The 19,140-nt window shown below is 37.2% G+C and overlaps 1 long non-coding RNA gene across 13 annotated transcripts in view; it reads right to left on the minus strand.

The window, feature by feature from the left end:
• LOC129124010 (uncharacterized) overlaps window positions 1-19,140 on the minus strand; it is a 61,691-nt gene that overhangs the window by 20,302 nt on the left and 22,249 nt on the right. For 11 of the 13 annotated variants that reach the window (XR_013183230.1, XR_013183236.1, XR_013183232.1 and 8 more), the window contains exons 2-3: window positions 11,194-11,298; window positions 5,337-5,453 (exon numbers count right to left, since the gene is read on the minus strand). This is a non-coding gene — a long non-coding RNA (uncharacterized LOC129124010). Of the gene's footprint in view, window positions 1-5,336; window positions 5,454-10,940; window positions 11,166-11,193; window positions 11,299-19,140 lie in introns of those variants that run through there. The other 2 variants (XR_013183237.1, XR_013183233.1) reach the window with 2 other exon arrangements.

Raw genomic sequence — 19,140 nt, forward strand, 5'->3', positions numbered from 1 at the left:
TTCCCTTGCTCAGCAGAAACAATTGTAAAAGTTTAGTTGACCTGTTAAACATATTCAATCGCCCTAGATGTTCTTGGCAAGTTTAGAACATGCACAAAAGTTTTCATGAATTCCTGATATTTATCTTTTCTGAATTGAGACTATGCCTTTAATGAGCAAAAATCAATGCTGGTTTGCATATGACATTAAAAATAAGCCAATACAGAATAAAATTAGCTGGCTAACTTAGTATTGTGCATTTTTTTCTTAATGTGAATACTTTGAGAATCTGAGTGCTTGAAATGATGAATTACGCACGCAGAAAGTAGGAAATAATGGAATCTTGAAGATTGTTCCATATATAAATATTTAATCTTAATGTAGATGGCTACAATGGGCTTATAGCCCATTTGAGGGCTACAAGCAGCAGGCCAGCTTATAGGTGCAGATGTCTCCCCACACACCCCTCAGGAGTTTTGTGACCTTGAAATAGCTTGCTTGAAGCTTTTGAGATTGAAAAAAGTTTTAAATGCTGGCTAAAATTCTGGATTTGGTACCCAGCTCTTCAGTAACTTGCTATGACCAGTTTAGCTTTTTATTAGTATAAGTTAGAAAAAGAAGTGTTTCAGATTTAGTCATGCAATTGTTTAGAAATGTCAATATATTTTCTTTTAAGGTTCTGTCAAAGAATAAGTTGTTATTTAATCAATATTTGTCATTGTGAATAACTGTATGTAAAGGTCAATACATACAGTATTTTGCTTCTGGGAAACAGTATTTCAGCAAATATGAAATACTTCACTGGAAGTAAATACAAAAAATACCTAATACTCAAAATAACCCAAAAGAAATGAGAAAATCCCTCCTGATATAGTTTAGAAATTAGTTTGCTTTGAAGCATATTATTTCTGACTCCCTAGCCATATCCTGTATTTTTAAATTCTCCATGATTTTTTTTAATCTGCCTCTGTACTATTTGTACTTCTAAAAATTTCATTGCTGTAAACAGGAGACTTGGATATGTGATGAATGAAGTGTTGCAGCTGCCTGAGTAAGAAATTTTTGTGGAGCTAAAGATAGACTTGTCTCTTGTATCTATCCTTTTGCAGAGAAAGAGGGTGATTGAAGAGAAGTAGAGTATATGAAAGCACAGCTAAAACACAGACACACTGACATTATAATGCAGTGTCTCATCGGGTGATGTGGTGTTTTGACTACATGGCTGCAGCAGGTCTATAATTTAAATGCCATTAATGGCACACAAAACAATAGTGTGGAGACAGGAATACTGTAAAATCTCTGGGTCTGTACTTAAAATGCAGATGAAATAACCCTTTGAACTTGTAATGCCAAATGTTGTCCAAAGTTACCATTCTTCCATGAGGAAAGCAGTTTGTTTTTGTGGTGTTTTATGTCTTCTTCTCCTAGCACAGACATTTTCTGTTTAGATTGCTTGGCTTATGTCACTGCAAAAATCCCAGGCAAAGGGGGGCTGGTTCTATTTTGCCTCACTCATGTCCTGTTCACACATTCGGTACAGAATTCACCATTGTCAATAGTCGTGACTGTGTTTTCTTTGTGCTCGTTGTCTTTTGAATATGCTTCTTTATCCTTTTCCTAAAGTCACACACAGCACTAGTTTCACCAGAAGCTCTTGGTGCTCAGCTGTAACAGAGTTACACATAGTCCTGTGACTGAACCCTGGCTATAATATCTCATTTGTTTCCACTTGGCTTTTGTAATGTTTTCTACCACTTAAACTTCTTGTCCTTTCGCTTGCTCTCTTTTTTCCTTTTTCTTTCATGCCCCCATTTAAAATTATATCTGACTTAGTTTTTCTTATTGAATTTAACTGTGTGTAAGCACATGTTTCTGTACCCTCACAGATGTCAAACATTTAATGCACCTTGGTGTAATGTTTGCTCTAATTATTTGCCAAATTGGAGTGAGTCTTTCCAGAAACAGTTCCTGATCTTTGAAAACCTTGCAAAATGTATACAATATCTTAATTGTGAAGCTTTTTTCAGAGCATATTTCAAAGGAGGAGAAGAAATGCTGTGTAAGTAAAACTTGTTTAAAGTGCTCCACCACTTCTAACAGGAGACTGTTACAATAGTTGCATTATTTCTTTATCCTGATCAAATGTCTTTGTAAAATCTCACTGAGGCTTTTTCCCCCTTTTAAACTGGTTCACTGTGTGTAGGTCTGGTACTATACCATGTAAATACTTAGCTGCTTCTAATTTTGGCTAAGTGGATGAACTCTTGTCAAAATATTCATGCAGTGTTAACAAAACTTAAAGCCAATTTATACTCCATGAACTAAAACAAAATATTTAAAGTTGTTAAAGGCATAGGTATGGAGTTTCAGCAAAGTGGTTTCTCTTTATAGTACAAGTCTCAAATTTGAATGTGGGTAGTTAGGTATGCCTTTCTTTTCTCACTTAAAAACAAATAATACATAATATTCAAAGCATATGGAGTAGACATGGATCTACTTAATACTGAAGGTAAATAGAATTGAAGAAGAATAATTAATTCTTATTAATTTTGTATTAATTTAGCAACTTTGCATCTTAGCAGAAGTAATTTATTGGGCATTTTCTTTATCTAGTGTGTCTCAAGTGTATAGAAACAGGGTCTTTCAAGTCTGTGATCATCAAAATGGCTTTCTACAAAACCTATGCATTCAGAGAACAACTCAGGTTCTTCCAAAATATTCATGTGCAATATGTGCAAAGAAGGTATCTTATGAATGTTTTGATCTCGGAAGGAATCTTGATCAGAACAGTCAATAAAATACAAAATGGTATGATTGGCCAACTGAAAGCAAATGTCTTTGTTTATTTCTTTCTCAGTGTAGTGGGTTCAGTGCTGGCCCAGCCTGCTTGGTTTTTCCCTTAACCAAAAACCAAGTCACTTCAAACCACTACACTCAATAATATTAATAAATAAAGATTTTATGTAGGCCACTATTCCTGGCTACTGAGATCAGTACTTTTCAATTTTGTCTGAAGTGAAGCTAATAATTTGTCTTGCACTTTTTGGCACAAACTCTGAGGAGTAACATGAAACCAAACCAGAACCTGAGAGAAGTGACAGATAACATTTACCCAAACTTGGTTTTAGTTAGATCAGAGTATGAGTTAGTGAAATAACTCTCCTTAGTGGCAGGTTTGGTAAAATCAGTCTTAGTTATCACACTGTTTTCCTACTTACGAAATAATTTCTGAAATGAAAGGGAACTATTCACACTCAATGGGATTTAAATATAGAGTGAATCTGCACAATTTCTCCGTGTCAGAAAAACACACTATGCACTTTGACAAATTTTCCCTTATACCTTGTACACAAGTAATTTCTTCAATACCAGGATGGTTGTTAGTTTTCTGTGATCAGCCCCAAGTATATTTTATAACCTGAGCACAGTTCATTTCCTGATGTAGCAGTGCAGTCCCAGCTGCCCTCACAAGAACAGAATTCCAGATGTTCCTGTTTTTGCTCTATGGAGCAGTGCTGTAATTGTTGGACAGCAAGGATACAATTTGGCTCTCTGATAATGCTGTATCTGTAGAAATAATTTCACTGTGGCTGTAGGAATGTGTGTATACATTAGGAAGGAAATTCTATTATGGATTTCAGTCTTTAAATGCATTCATATGGCCCAGGTGATGGCAAGAACCACTTGGATTTGAGAATATAATTATGACATTTTAAGTGTCATGTAAGGAAGGAATTAGCCATTATCTAAAGCAGCGTACATGGTAAAACAGCCAGTGATTTGAACCTGTCATTCATTCAATAATTCACATTGGAAAAGGCATGTGAGATCATTGTGTCCAACAGCAAACCTACCACTGCCAGGTCTATACTTAAGTCTTGTCCCAGAGCACCATGTGTGCGTGTCTTTTAAGTACCTCCAGGGATGGTGACTTCATCACTTCTCTGGGAACCCTTTTCCAATGCTTGACAGGCTTTTTGGTGGAGAATTTTTTCCTAATATCAAATCTAAATGGCCCCTGGTGCAACTTGAGGCCATTTTCTCTTATCCTATCACTCGTTACTTGGGGAAAAAGGACACTTGATACTCAGATATGCTCTGCTGCAGCCTCCTGTAAGGTACTTATAGAGAGTGATAAATTCTCCCCTGAGCCTCCAGACTTCATAACCCCAGTTTCCTCAGTTTCTCCTGAATGAGCTTGGGCTCTAGACCCTTCAGTTTAATCGTGTGAGTTCTTGCTCTAGTCATGATTACAGTTTGTATCTATCTAAGAGTTTCTGGATGTTCAGCTTTCGTATTTCTCCTGCTGTTTCATGGAGCTGTTTTTATAGGACACTAAATGCTTAATAAAGCTTGGAGTCAGTAAAAACAAAGCATGTGAGAACACCTTTAGTTGTGGTTGTTCCCATAGTTTTGGTATTATTTCAGAATATGTCCTTCTATGGTCAAATGTGCATCTATTCAAATTTCTTGAATGTATTCATGACTGGGTTGGGGGCTGGTCCCAGGTTCCTTCCATACTTAATAGCTCCATTAAATACTGTGAATATTCTGGTTGTGGATTATTCCATTTTAAATCATCTCTACAGATGATTTAAATGCCTTAGTGATCAGTTGGTTAGGGCAGAAATCCTGTCATGTACCAACTATACTTGTGACAGAAAAGATCAAATGTGAATTTTTTTCTGTTCTGAAACTCTCTGTGGCCATTTCTATTTTCCAAATTGGCTTAGGCTGAAAGTGACTTTTTTTAGCAAAATTTAGCAAGACAGATTCTTGATTTCATGTGATGATACTGATGTTTTATTGTAATAGAAATTTGTAATCAAGATTATAGAAACTGTTAACAGTATGCAGGTCTGCCTTCAGGATAAGAAAAATGGTGATGATTCCTGGAATCCTACTTTGTGGGAGAAAGATTGGAGGGGCTAACAACATGAGCTTAGGAGTGTGGAGAAAAGGATCTTCTCTCCCTTCTGGGCATGTAGAGTTGAACATTCAGTTTGCTTTGTGGTCTAGGTTTATTACTAAACTCTTGAGCAGGCCTGGAGGCATTTCCTAAATGAGACTGCAGCTACACGGCTTTTAAACTCAATTAGCCCTCTCTCCTGTGCTCTGCATGCCCTGCCAGTTCTAATGGACTCGGCTCTGTGAGAAAGGGAAGGTGAGGGGGTCTGCAGAACCAGCCCCCTTCTTCCCCCAGACTGGGGGGAATTCCCACATCTTATTGTGGCCCTTGGACAGCAGCAATTTAAAGGCTCTCCAGAATATTCAAATGTTAATTTTGCCTAATGAGGAAGGCTGGGGAAAAAATGGGTAGTCATTCAACAGCAAAGAAATAAGTTAGCTTCTACTACCTGATGTGAGACTCCTTCAGGGTGGAAGGAACACCAAACTGGGCTGGACTTTGTCATATCAACAGAATAGGTTGGCCCAGTGTCTTTCTTCCACAGTGATCTTCTGAGTCTTGTGGTCTGCAAAATGCAAACATGAGAGAAAGCAATCCTATCACAACTAATGGCAAAAGAAATGTCTTGAGAAAATTGCTATTTCCAGGAATACAGATTAGAGTGTATTAAATAGAGGGGTAGAAATTATATATTACCATTTTAAAAAGTAACAAAAATAAAGACAAAACACCTAATGACTACCTTATGGAAAATCCCATTTGTTAGTCTACAGGCACAAGAAAATACTTGACCTGTTTTGAGCAGCAGTGTTTTTATAACATGCTTTTGTTGGATAGAAATCTTTTTTTTCCTTCTCTGTTTGATCTAAAAGTCCAACTGTGTTAATTTAAAAAATTAATGTAATGCATTAAGCTTGTAATATGATTAAAAGTATTACCAGAACTTTATAGAAGTTTTTTTTGTTTTTCTAATTCTGTTAGTTTTTCCCTGCAATTGCAGTTCTATGCAAAACTGTAACTACATCTGGTTGAAAACTGAATATTATTTTTTTTCCTCTGTGGGGAAAATGCAGGAGGTTTTGATGAAATACATATTTTAATGGAAATTTTTCTGGGAAGGCCTTTTGTGTGAGAAAAGGAAAAAAAGCCCCCTTGCTGCCCTAGAAGGGTTGATGGCCTGGTGTTTTGGTGTGCATCCAGAATGTCAGAGCTCTGTTGTCTTTGGAGAAGGGCTTGGAAACCTGGGTTTCTGATATTTTCTGTGCAAGTCTTGATGATCAGATTATCTGTCTGGAAAGTGATCATGCTGCCTAAGTTTTCTCCTCCTCTTTCTTTTACGATAAGCTCCTTTTCCCAAAAGAAAATTAAAATAACTTAGACATACTTCCCTTTAGTCTAATAATAAAATTGCAAAAATCTTTTTATCACTCTGAGAAAGGAATATTATTTTCTGATCAGTCTTAACAGTAATGCATAGATCCATTGTTCATGTTGTCCAGGAATGAGAAAAGTATAATAAGGATATAGTTTGCTCTCAGTAATGAAATTGAAGCAACTGTGTGTAAGGAGGATGCTGTGGCTGAAGAGCTCTGGAGCCATGGAAAATTCTTGTGTTGATTCTACTGAGTATTGCAAAGAAACACCTTGCTGTCTGTGCACTTGTAGGTGTACTTATTTTACTTTTTGTGGAAAACTAGAGCTAATGTTTAAAATGTGAGAGCTTCTTTAAAAAATTCAAAACCAAACAGAAGTAAACAAGTTTGAGGGGGAAAAAAACCCTCTTCATAAAGCCACAGTGACTCTCTTTGGAAGATGTGTCTGATGTGTCTGTGTCAGTCTGATGTGTCTAGATCTCTTTTCCATTCATACAGAAACATGAAAAAAATCTTAGCTGCTCTGACTTACATCATCTCTTTTGAAGTACAAATGCTAATTGAAATCAGTCAAATATCTGTCTAAAAGCATGTGTGCTAAGATACTCCAGATTGTTTTTTTAATGTACTTGAATACTGATAGATCTGATTTTCTCTAAAGCTTCTATCAGTGGGGGAAGAAAGGTGATCCTTGGATCATGCTCCCTTGATCCTCGCTTTCATTACTTCATGTTTTAATGTTTACCACTTAAATGTGGTTTTGAATGTGCTTCTGAATCACTATTTTGCAAAAAGAAGCAGACACTGCAGTCCATCTCCAGCTGATTTCCCACCTTGCCTAAAGATTGGTGCTTTTCTCCATTATTCTTTAGAAAAGATATTTTAAAATTAGCTTCTGCTTTCCAGATAAGCTGCTCTTCACTTTTAATTCAAGGGAACAAGAGGTAACCATTGGTGTATGTTTGATCTCTTTGAAATATTTCAGTCTGCGATGTCGTTCGTTCAGATGTTTGTTGGATGGACTTGAAAGTATGCTTTGGTTGCTGTTTAGAAAAATCTAGTGCCCTGTAGGTGCAATACATAATAAAAAGAAGTAATGCTCAAGACCTATTGTGTGTGGATTGCTGCAAACTGCTTTTTCCCTTACTGCTTTTAGCTTGCTGACCTGCAGAAAAGGTTGTCTCCATGTTTTCTTCCTGTTATTGATGTGAAATTCTTCATTTCAAGTACTTTTTCATTTTGCTTTGACCTGTTTTTATAGTTTTTAGTGCTGCCTGTTTAACATGTGTGCAGCAAACTGCTGCACTACTGAGTTCCTGCAGATGTTGGGAGCCAGTATGGCTTTTATAACTGCCTCTATAATGTTCAGTCATGGAAGCCTTGATTTAGGAAGAAGAGACCCAGTTCAATCGTAGATGTCTTAAAATGTCCTGACCTATACCTGGAAAAAACAGTATGGCATTTTCTTGTCTGTGTGCTGAGCTGTCTGGGATAGTTTACTTTTGTGGCTTTAAACGCGTTAGGTAAAGTTTGGAGTCATCCAGTAATTGCATGTTCCAAGTTCCTTTTTGCATCTACAGCAATCCTGTTAATGTTACCTCTTTAAAATTCTTTGTTAGTAAATATTATCAGATAAAAGGTTTTTGTACTCTGTATTTCTGCTCTGAAAAAGTCCATGAAATGAATGCAGTCTTACCAGGTAAGTGACTTCTGAGTTTAGGTTTACTGGGGGTTTTAGCAGGTTGTTAACAACTACAGTTATGGCATTTTTAACCTTCTGATTTGGGGGGAATTTTGTTTATCAGATCACCTCTGTTTTCCTGATTACCCTGTGTATAAACCTGCCCTAAAAGAGAGCCATCTCTGGCTAAATTTTGTTTATTATGAGTTCAAAAACCTGGAAATCTGAAAATTATTTTAGCAAGAGCCGTCCACTGTTGAAACAGTGGCCAGGACAGTACTATTTTTCATCTGTATTTTGATATATTAATTTCATTTATTTAACAAATGATAGTTTTCATTATTTTCAGGACAAATTTCAGAAAGACAAACCTTAAACAAAGCCATATCAGTGCATTTTTCTGAGAGCAAAGTCAGACATCAGGACTGTGTCACAGCCTGTGTGCTTGTGCCTGCAGGGGGGAGTTAAACTGTGGGGGGGTAACCACACATGAGTGTGCTAGGCAATGTTTGCAGGACATAACATCTTTCTTTGTATGTTTCAGCTGGGTTTTATCTCCCTCCTCTGGAAAAAAGTGTTTTCTGTGATGTACCCTAGACCTTTCTCATTACTCCCATCTCTACCATCATATCCTACGTATAAATGCAAGATTTTTCTTTCTTTTTATGGCAGTTTCTAAATAATGCTGCCAAGTTTGTCAAGTCATATATTGTTTGTCAAGTAACCAACATTGTACACAGCAGTTTTTTAGGAAGGGGGATAGAGAGGGAGATTAAATCAGCACTACTTGTCAAGAGTTGCATTGAGGTGTTTTCCAGGGGAAAGAATTTTACAGTAAAGCCAGGACCCATTGGTCCTATTCTCTGTGCTGGTTCACAGATTGTTTTTGCCCCTTCCTTAAGTCCCACCAAAAATCTTGGCTGCAGGCACCTCCAGTTTGGGGTGGGGAGGAGATTAAAATAGAAAGATTTAGTATTCACTCTTTAAAGCTGATATTCTAGCTCTTTTCCTTGCTAAGGTAGAATGAAACCATAAACTACTGGTAAATGTCAACTAACCGCTAGACTTGAAAGAACCAGCAGCTGCTTTCTGCTTATGAAGCAGAGAAACTGTGTGGGAGGAGATGTAAAGAACCTCCTCAAATACCCACTATAACAGAGGGGCGGGGGAGAGACTGTACTGAATATGGGGTTTAACCTTTAGAATTCTTCTTCTGTTTTCTCATGCTCTTAGACTTGTATGAAAATGCAAAATGGCAATTGATTTGTTTCAGGTAAAAGCATCAGACAAAGGCCCCATGCCACCTAAAACTAATTGCTGATAAAAAATGGAGTGCTCAGCCTGCCTGTATCAATTTTGTGTCTGTTAAAGATTTATGGTATGAATCTCATAAACAGTTTTCAAATGTATTTAATGAATAATTGTTTGCAAAGGGCTTGAGTGTGCTTTAAATCAGATGTAACGTTTCAATGTAGCAATATTATTAACAGCATCATTAGTGTAGTACTGAGATGGCAACACTTAAAAATTCATCCACCACACATCTGAAATGATGAGTTTGTCTTGAATACAAATAAACATAGAGGAAATAGATTGGGAGGTATTCATTCATGATGTATAAAATGAGATCAAAAATAGCCACAGGTTTATGTTAATATAAATTGAGACAAATTCTAGCTTAGCAACACTGACCTAAAAGCTGTCTAAACAAAGCAACTAATGTTTATTCTGCTTCTAAAAGGAAGTCATATCTGCTGTTGAGAAAAGAAAAAGGGTTGTTCTGGGATGGTTTTTGGGGTCTTTAAGTAACTTATTTATAGATCCTTCACCACTTTCTGATATGGAAAAAATATGCATAGCCTCATTAGCTCATGGCAAAAACTATTTTTAGCCCTTTTAAGACTATTTGTGAAAACAGACCAGAAAATGTAGAAAGAAAAAAGGTTGGATTGTTAGGGGGTTTTTCCCCTGAAAATAGTCAATTACAAGACATTTATTAAATGTATCTGGAAAGTGTGGTGGCAACCTGGCTTTTCTAAATGGAGACCTTTCTGTAGCTAAATGCTGACTGTACTGGGCAGATGAAACAGCTCTCAAGGAATGATCAATATTGTTCAGTATGAGAAGACTTTTTTTTCATATGAGAGTTGTTCGTATAAAAACAAAGAATAGAACTTCAACTCTGTTATTTCACCTGCTCTTCTGTTAAACATGTCCATTTCTGTTTGCTGACTACTCCCACTATGGAGCACTTGTCCACAGTCCTGGGAATTACTACTAACTCCCTAAGATGGGGGTGGGAAACTAGAACTGGTGAACAAGGGCTGGAAGGGTACCAGCTGGAGGATATTTGTGACAGATCAGAATAACAGGAAGAGAGTAAAAAAGAAATGGTCAGCACTTTTGGCTTTTTAAAAGTGGGGTGCAAATGACTTGCTGTTATGTTTTTGCAATGTCTTGTTTCCAGACTGCTGGCTTAGTCAGCCAAATCTTTAATTTGCCCAGTTTATAACAGCTGCTTTGGCTGCTACCACAGAAAGAGAAATTATAATTTCCAAGCCTTCATTTCATCCCTCTTACCTATAATCCTCAAGTTCCAATCTGTCTGACCACTTGACTAGGCTTTTTAATTAACAGATCTTCTTGGGGGCCCTTAAATGTGTTTTGCATATACAGGAGCACTAAACAGACTTGGAAACTCTTGATGAGATGAAAAACATCCTGCTGGGAATATAAAATGGCACATAATGCCTAGAATAATGATTTCCATAATTGAAATTTTCATGTGCTGTATTAAAAGGCATCATTTACCTGGGGTCCTGTTCTTTTGAAAAGAAAATGGTTTAGTTTCAAGAACTTCTCTGTTTAACTCTATCTCTTCAAGGTTCTCTTTATTCCTCAGAAGAAGGCTTATGGGCTCAGCAAAAAAGGCACAAAGCTGAGGATGAAAACTAGCATTTGAATATTTTTGTGCAGTCAGTGATTCAGATGTACTTACTTGATTTGCTCAAATGAGGCAGGTGGTGTTGTTCTGTAATGATCTTTACTTTGTACCTGAGACCACTGATCATTTTGGCTGAGGTGGCGCATTGTTAATGACGTGTTAATAAACAGCATAATTTGGGAAGACAGGCTCCTCGATGGAAGGTAATAGCCCTCCCTGCTGCCAGTATCTTAATGTAATCGAAGAAAACATCTTGTTTTAATAATTTACTAATTGAATGGCACAGCAACTTGGGTCTGGGATGTACCTTGGAGACCCGATCACGTGTTTCATCAACTTCTGGGGAACCGACACAGATGATGCTGGTCAAATTGCCCTCAGCTCTCTTCATTGCTGCTCTGTGGTGATTTGTCTAGAAGGTAAAGAAATAAAGAATTTTGTTTGATACCTCAGGATATGTCCAATAGATCAGCCAATAATTGATCTTGACATTCCCCTAGGAAAAATTGCTAGTGTCACTGTAAAGGTCTTAGTGGTTTTGTAGAATCTATACTTTTTCTTCAGATAAAATAAGTTTTACTTCAAGCCAGCTCTAAGTGCAATTAGATTATTCAGAATATTGAGACGTGACACAATACTGTCATTAGTCCTTATATTTTCAATAGTTTAAGCATCCTAAAAAGTTACATCAGTGGTGTTTTTTCCATGCTGTTTGGACTTGCTGTTCATGTAGGATCATATGATACAATAAAAAATTGCCAGAAAATGAGCTCCAAGATTATTTTGCAGTACTACAGATAAGTGTTGGCAAGATCAGTTTCTGAAAAATCAAATACTAGACCTGTGTATGTTGGTTTTTATCTCTTACAGAAAATTAATCCTGCTTAACTACTGAAATGCAGGTCTAGGTAACAGTCTGATCTTTACTGCTAACATGCATCAATCCTAACGAAACCGGCACCACTCCTGCAGTTTTTTAGTAGCTCTGAATATTATTCCAATCTCAGCCTGTGGTATTCAAAAGCACATGAGGAACTACATAAATGCTTCCCCCGTCACTGAAGTGCAGTAGGTTAGGTGATGGGATTCTCAAAGCCTTCTAAATTCTTGGCATTCAGGAAAGAAAATGCCAGGGCTCAAGTAACAAATATCTGAGTTGCTTCTCAAAGCCACTTTATTAAATTGGACTCTTTTAAACAGGTTTAGTACTGAGTACAGTATATTAGATCTAAAAATATTTTTTTTCAAATCTATACTTTTTAGTGGTCTAATGGTTACTTTTTGAAGAACTTGTGGCCTTGCAAAATACTGTAATTACATAGCATGTTCTCAAAAAACCTGGTGTCTAGTATTAACCATCTTGTGGTTTCATGGAAGACATTTTGAGAATTTCGGATCCATCTTGTTCAGCTACGCCTCCTCTATTATGGTTAATGGGGGGACATGCACATTTGAATTCTTTGAATAGCTTTAAAAAGTCTCACATTTTTTATTTGTCTATTTTATAGGACATGAAAAAGCCCCATCACCCCTCAGGGCATTAAAGCACAGTGCTTTAATTACACAATGCCCATTAATGCTAATAAATTTCATGCTAAGGACCTATGCTGTACCAGTGCCAAGGAAAACATAAGTCTCCTTCCTTTTCAAGCCCAGTGCCACACACTGCCTGGACGTGAGGCCATTAAAATGAGCTCTGTGGCAGCGACAGACATTAGACACAGATGCAAGATTTCATGTTGACTTTCAGCAGCTTCTATAGGTTGAAATAATGTTAACATTTGTTTTTCAAGTCATCTTTAAAAGTATTTAGATAGGAATAGTGTTAGGTGAGTGACAGAACATGTGTGAAATCAAGCGATAATATTTTTCACTGCTGCGCTCTTTCTATAATCTGAGTTTTCTTTGTGAAGATTACTTTGTAATGATACTCTGAAGAATGAGTTTACCAGCTGTATAAGATAAAGCATGTTTGTAGCTGTTTGTAAATCTTATTTCATTCTCTGCTGTTTCTGTTACCTAAGTCATTAACTGCAGTCCTTTTTTTTTTTTTCATATAGCTCTTCTCTCAGCATTTCTAGAATCTGACCTCAGAACTAAATCTCTTTTTATCTTGGAATATTCCTGGAAATCAGGCAGTCATATTATTCTTGATTTATGTGTACAAGGACAGCAGTTCTACTTTCAGGGTGGATGGGGTAGAAGAAGAGTTTGGGATTCAGTTTGTGAAAATTTGAAGTGAGGGGAAAGTGGCAGTAGGTGTATCTGACTTGGAGATGCAGACTTATTTTTCATCTCTGCAGTAAGACAACATCTAGGATCTCTCTGTAGTAACAAAATGAAAATGGTGGTTTGGTCTGGTTGAGAACGGAGACTAAATGGACACAGCTATGCATTTAGGAGGGGCTGAGTGATGGTTGGATGGTAAAATGCATTAAAAAACCCCAAAATAATTTAGATACTAACTGGCTATGAAGTGTTAGAATATGCCTAGACTTACCAAGTGAGAGGATAGTGGGATCAACCAAAGGAATGTAAAGAAATTTTATGAAAAAAAAAGTGGATTTGTAACTAAAATGGGCAGTGTTCAAGTTTTCTGATGTTCCTGGTACTTCACCTCAGGTATAATGTGGAGAATAGGGCTGGGTTTTGGTTTGAGTTTTTTTTAATAAATAGTTCTGGACTATCCCCAATCCTTTTGTAACAATCAGTGTTGATATTCTGAAGGGGCTTCATTAGTTAGTCAAAGGATTACCAGCCCTTTCTTTCTTAAGTCTTTTGGCAGAGCAGTCTTCACGAGCAGACAGAAGGGGAAGAGAGGCAGCACCTGGGTTCAGACTCAGAAATGTGCCACATCCTCATGGGCTGAAGGAAGGGCAACATGAGGGTGAACCCAGCAGAGAGCTGAGCTCTCTGCCCATGACTCTTCCTGCAAGGCAAAGGGCCCTTGAGGGGCTTTTTAGAGTGCTCTCAGCAGTTGTTTATCCTCAGTCACAAACCTGTCGATTCAGGGCATTATTCACATTTCTAGAATGTTTATTATATATCATTTTCTATGTTCTGTTTATACTGCATTAATGTTCTGCTGCAAGACTTCGGAAGACTTTGGCTGAATTTGAGTGCCTCTGTAGAAGCAGCCTCCCATAAGCCAAAGTATATTACAAATGGAGAGTTTGTAAGAAGGCTACATGATGATGAGCACTAATTATCAGAGCTGGGACCATTTTGAAAACCTTTCTGATGACTAAAAACTCCAATTTACACTTCTACTTCCTAAACTGCCCATCTGGTGGGAGGTTGTGTTATTTTTAACACTAGCCTCTTTTGCCACTGAGTCCTGAAGGACTGGAATCACATTTTAAATAATATTTAATCTTATATGCTGTTGTGAATGTCCTTTCTTATTTTTAAATTAGTGACAATCTTGAGTTGTCCCGAATCTTCCTCACCATAAATTGGACTTTCCCCCAATTTTGACTAGTTTCAAGAAGAAATCCTATTGTTGCTTTTTCTCCTGCTCTGCTTGACTGCATTCACCTCGCTCTCCTGCTCAGAGGCAGACCTGTTCCAGCTCAGTGAGGAATGCCACTCATGAAAGTAGTAAACTTGTTATGAAAAGCTCGAAAACTTGGATGTGCCTACGTGCCAGGCTTTTAAACTCATTACATCTTTATTAACAACACCCTGGGTGAAGCATCTTTTAGTAGTAAACATAGTTGAACAGATTTGAGCTAAAAAGCTGGATTTACTTTGTTTTGGTTGTGTACTACAGCATTATCAGATCATTTAGAGCAACAGCGGTGAACTCTTACTTTGAATTGTGTTAAACTGAAGGTTCTCCATGACTGAAAATGTTTTTTCTGACTTGATGGGAGCTTTTCCTCTCCTACCCCCTGTAGCACTTAGCAGTTTAAAAAGAGCCGTGCCTCAAATAGCATTTGTTGAGCTTACTCAATAAGCATATATAATTTCCCTTTTTCTTGAAACATTCATTCCTGCTCTGCTTTTGAGATTACATGTGTGCCAGTGTGCTATTCTTCTCCCTAGCAGTTTCTACATGAAATCTACTTTCCCTGAAAAAATGGAATCTTTGTGTCTTTGTCTCCTCACTAGCTTTCAGGCATGTTTTGGCAGGGGCTCTGACTGTCGAGGCACTGGAGAGGAGGGGCCTTGCACTCATTTGTCAGCTTTTCTTGCATCTGTAATTTTTGCCCACTCAGCAGTAGTGGAGGGGCTTAAAAAAGGGGGGAGAACTTGCAGTTGTTGAAAGTCAAACTCCTGAAATAATTGCCAGACTGTAACAGTTTGGGAAAGAGGTGTGTGTGAGAGAACAACAAATACTTTGGCTAAAACCAGCTTTAGCTTTAAGGTTTTAGCAGCTCTCCATTTCATGTAATTGCATGCCTTTTCCCCATAGATCTTTACAGGCAATGGTACTGTGTTTTTATAGATTTGCTCATTATGAGTTGATAAACTGGCTTTTCTTAATGATGATGAAAATAATTTTGCTGGTGTTCAAGACTTGGTTATTTCTGACCAACCAACAGTTTAATTTAAAATGCTTAAGTCTTCTCCAACTTCTGTCCTAATCCTTTCCTGCAATCTTCCTTCACAAGCTGGGTGCTTTCATCTCCTCATGTAATGTAACTGAACAGAAATTAGTTAATTTTTTATTATTAGAAGACAGATCCCTTCATAGTAAGGAAAGCATTTTTCCTCTTCAGCTTTTTATGGAATATTAAAGTTGATCTCTCCTCCTCGTTTCAGTAGGCTATTTAAGCTCAGGGCTCATACTGTGAGCTGTTAATTAATCAGTGTGACAGATGAAGAAAGTATCCAACTATGAAAGGAAACCTTACTTCAGTGACTAACAATAAGGATGTGAGCCCGAGTGATTTAAAGGATTTTTTTTTGTGAACGTGTGATAAGGAGCCTTAAGCTGTTTGAGGTAACGATGGGGGTTTTTTTGCTCAGATTGTGTCACTGCACAAACATTAAAGGGCTCATCAATATTTTGTCTTGAAAAGTCCAGACAGGAGTTAAAAGAGCCTCTCCTACAGTTTGAAGAGATCCTGTTTCCCATAATTAATAACAGGAAGCAAGTAAATAAGGCTTTACTGACAAATGAAACAGCAACATGTACCCAGAAACATTAGCTCCTGGCTGAGAAATGTAACTGGGGTCTGTTGGTTTTAGTGTACAGGAACAGATCACTCTGGAGGCACAGTAGAGCTTTGCTCATGTCTAATTCAGTTATGTGATAGCAGACTGAAGTCAAAAAGTAATGATATGCATTGTAATTATTGAGAGTGATTTGTGACCTTTGTTTACATCCGTGTTACAGTCCAAGAACTTTTCCTCTGTCATTATTTGAAATTCTTTGAACTCAAAAGGAGATTTTCATGTTTATGTAAAAGCTACCAGAAGGCATTTCAGACATTTCCTGGAACAAACTGTATATATGTATTTTAGGAAGATAAGAAATGAAAGGAAACTGAGGAAAAGCTTTCCATTTTCTTCCTTTTTGAAGACTGCATTTTCCCTTCAAATGTACCTTTTCAGAAAGTAGTTGGAAACCCTTCTCTCCCCCTCCCAATTCCTCTCGTTAAAATCAGTTAAACAACAAAAGGGGAGTTAGACCCTCATTTCTTCTGTAGGAGTGTAAAACCAGAGCAGTGCTATTTATCTGACTGAGCTGTTAAGTACATTTCAGTAACTCCACATTGCACAGACAAAAATTCAGCCTTGCCCTTGCCTGCCATACTTCTGATTTCTTTGGTTTTTTGGGTTACCCTGGAGGGGGAGGTTGGAGGTGCAGGAAAAGGAGGAGGTTTCTGTCTGTGTGGCTGGGGGATTGGTTGTTTTCCTAGGGAGCAGCAGTGACTGAATGCAATATTCAGAAGTACTGGGAAGCACACTTAACTCTGTGTTTGTGCTGGACCTTAAGTCTGGGCTTGTTGAATTATGGGTTCATCGTCTGGCACGCTGACTATATGATACAACTGTGTAATACAGACTGTTTGTCATCTTGTCTGACCTTGAAAAGAGAAGAAAAGTGAATTTGTTTCACTGATTCTTAGATACACTGGACAGTAAATTCCTGCTTTAGCTATTTCATTTCCCCCTGTAGGTGAGCTGTTGGGCTTTCAGCTAAAAATGACAAGATAGGACAAAATAAGCTTGTTTGTAGAGCTGATGTTTTTTCCTTTTCTGTATATTTTAGAGGATTAACAGCCGTTGCTCCACAGAAGCATGGTGATGAATACTAAATAGTCCACCATAAGGCATTTTGGAAGGAATTCAGTAAATTCAAAGACACCCCAACATTGTATCCCGTAACTTTTTCCACTGACTGTAGCTTGTACTATGAAAACAACAGACTATATCCCAAAAGAGGACCATGCTGTTTACAATACCTTGTCAGGTTAAAATGTTTCCTGGCAGTTATTCTTTTTTTTATTGACTGATTAAGTGAGATATTTGAGCACGTGCATGTAACCTTAAGCATAGACTTCTCCCATTTTCCTCAATGAGTTTCTATATTTTCACAGTTCATAATTGGACTTCTGTTATCTTCTAAATGCCTTTCCCTCCCCTGCTAAGTACTGAGTTCTGTCCCTTTGAATCATGCATGCCAATATCTAGCTAGACTTACAGCTTTTAAATGAGACAACCTGTGGAATGTGGTGCTACTTGACACAAGTGCTTGGCTTCTTACTGAAAATAAATAGCTCAGATGTCCCTTCAAATGCCTATTGTAACAGGGAAAAGTCGAGACAACTGTTGAAGGTGCACTTTCAGGTACCTATAAGGTATTTTATCAAGTTTTATCCCTAGCTCAGAGCTGTAATAACTCATGAGCGCCCAATGAAATTTATTATGGAAATGGCATTTTCTTTGCCATGAAAAAGTTACCCTACACAGCAAAGCTGTGAATAAAATTGCATTACTTTTTCATTTATTTTGGACGTTTGAAAATCATGTGTCTAGATCTATTATGTGCAGCATATAGGATTAGAAATTTTTCTAATTAAAAAGAAAACAATATACAAGTCTCTTTAATACCAAACGAGTATCTTCAATGTCATGTCCCAGAAAATACTCTTATATTGAGCCTGATCTTTGTATTCAGTTTTTGATGCGGTTTTGCATAAAAAGGGTGGAAATTTCCATGTTTAGGGCGCTTCCTTTAGAAAGAAAGGTGATCCATCAGTGAACAGTTTGAATTCTTTGAATTGTCAGATTATGTATTACCAGTGCTGTGTGCACTGGTACATGTAGGTTGTTTAAATGCATATTTCAGAGAGATTAATGACTATAATAAATACTAGACCAATGTAGGGTAAGATTCCTGATATAGCCTCAGTTTAATCTAAAAGGTGCTGATATGAAAAGCTACAGTTCTAATAGGATTAGGTATTGGTAGCAACATTTTGTTATCTTTAGTCTTATAGTACATAATTTCAACTGGAACTCTTGATAACTAGCAGTTTCCAGGTTATTATCTAGATTTCCTGTTTACTTTATGTGGTATTGTAAGGATCCTCTTGTGCCCTTTTCCAAAAGAATGAAGACTCTCTTTAATAGGGCATTATCTAAACCATACTCAAAGTTGCCAGGTTCAAAGTAACTGCAAGTACCCTGATTATACCTCACTTTTTAATACAATAATTTTTTGTCCTCTAGGATTTTTAATTACTTTTAGCATACTTTCTGTTGTGTGTGTGCTTGTAATTGGACCTGGTTCATCCATTCTTCATATTTCCTACTTTAAAGGTAAAGATTTATTTCTGATTCAGCAGAAGGCTCCTTATAAGAAACCTAACTAGAAGATAGTACAGGAAAATGAATTTTCGTTCAACTTCAAATGTAAAAGTTTTTAATTACATTCCATACCATTATTTAAATATGTTAAGAATATATTTTTATGGTGCTTCATATTTACTGTAGGAAGTCTTTGAAAATCCCTTTAAATCATAGAAGTTGGGAAGCTCTGTTTATTTCTTTTGAGCAATAGACTTACTTTGGCATGCAATTTAAAGAAGAGATTCCTATTCATCCTCCTTTTAAATTAAATAATGATTGTATGGGTGAAAATGCTGTAAATTACTGTGAAGGTGTTAAAGTAGAAGCGAGCAGATGGATTAAGGCTTAAAGAATTTGCCCCAAAGTTCCTTTCAGCATGCCTGCTATTGGCTGCCTCTTGGTAAGTTTGGCCTACTGTGTGCAAAAGCTCTCCAGGCTGTCAGGGAGC

This window comes from Agelaius phoeniceus, chromosome 8 (assembly GCF_051311805.1).
Source record: "Agelaius phoeniceus isolate bAgePho1 chromosome 8, bAgePho1.hap1, whole genome shotgun sequence".
Classification (NCBI taxonomy): Eukaryota; Metazoa; Chordata; class Aves; order Passeriformes; family Icteridae; genus Agelaius; species Agelaius phoeniceus.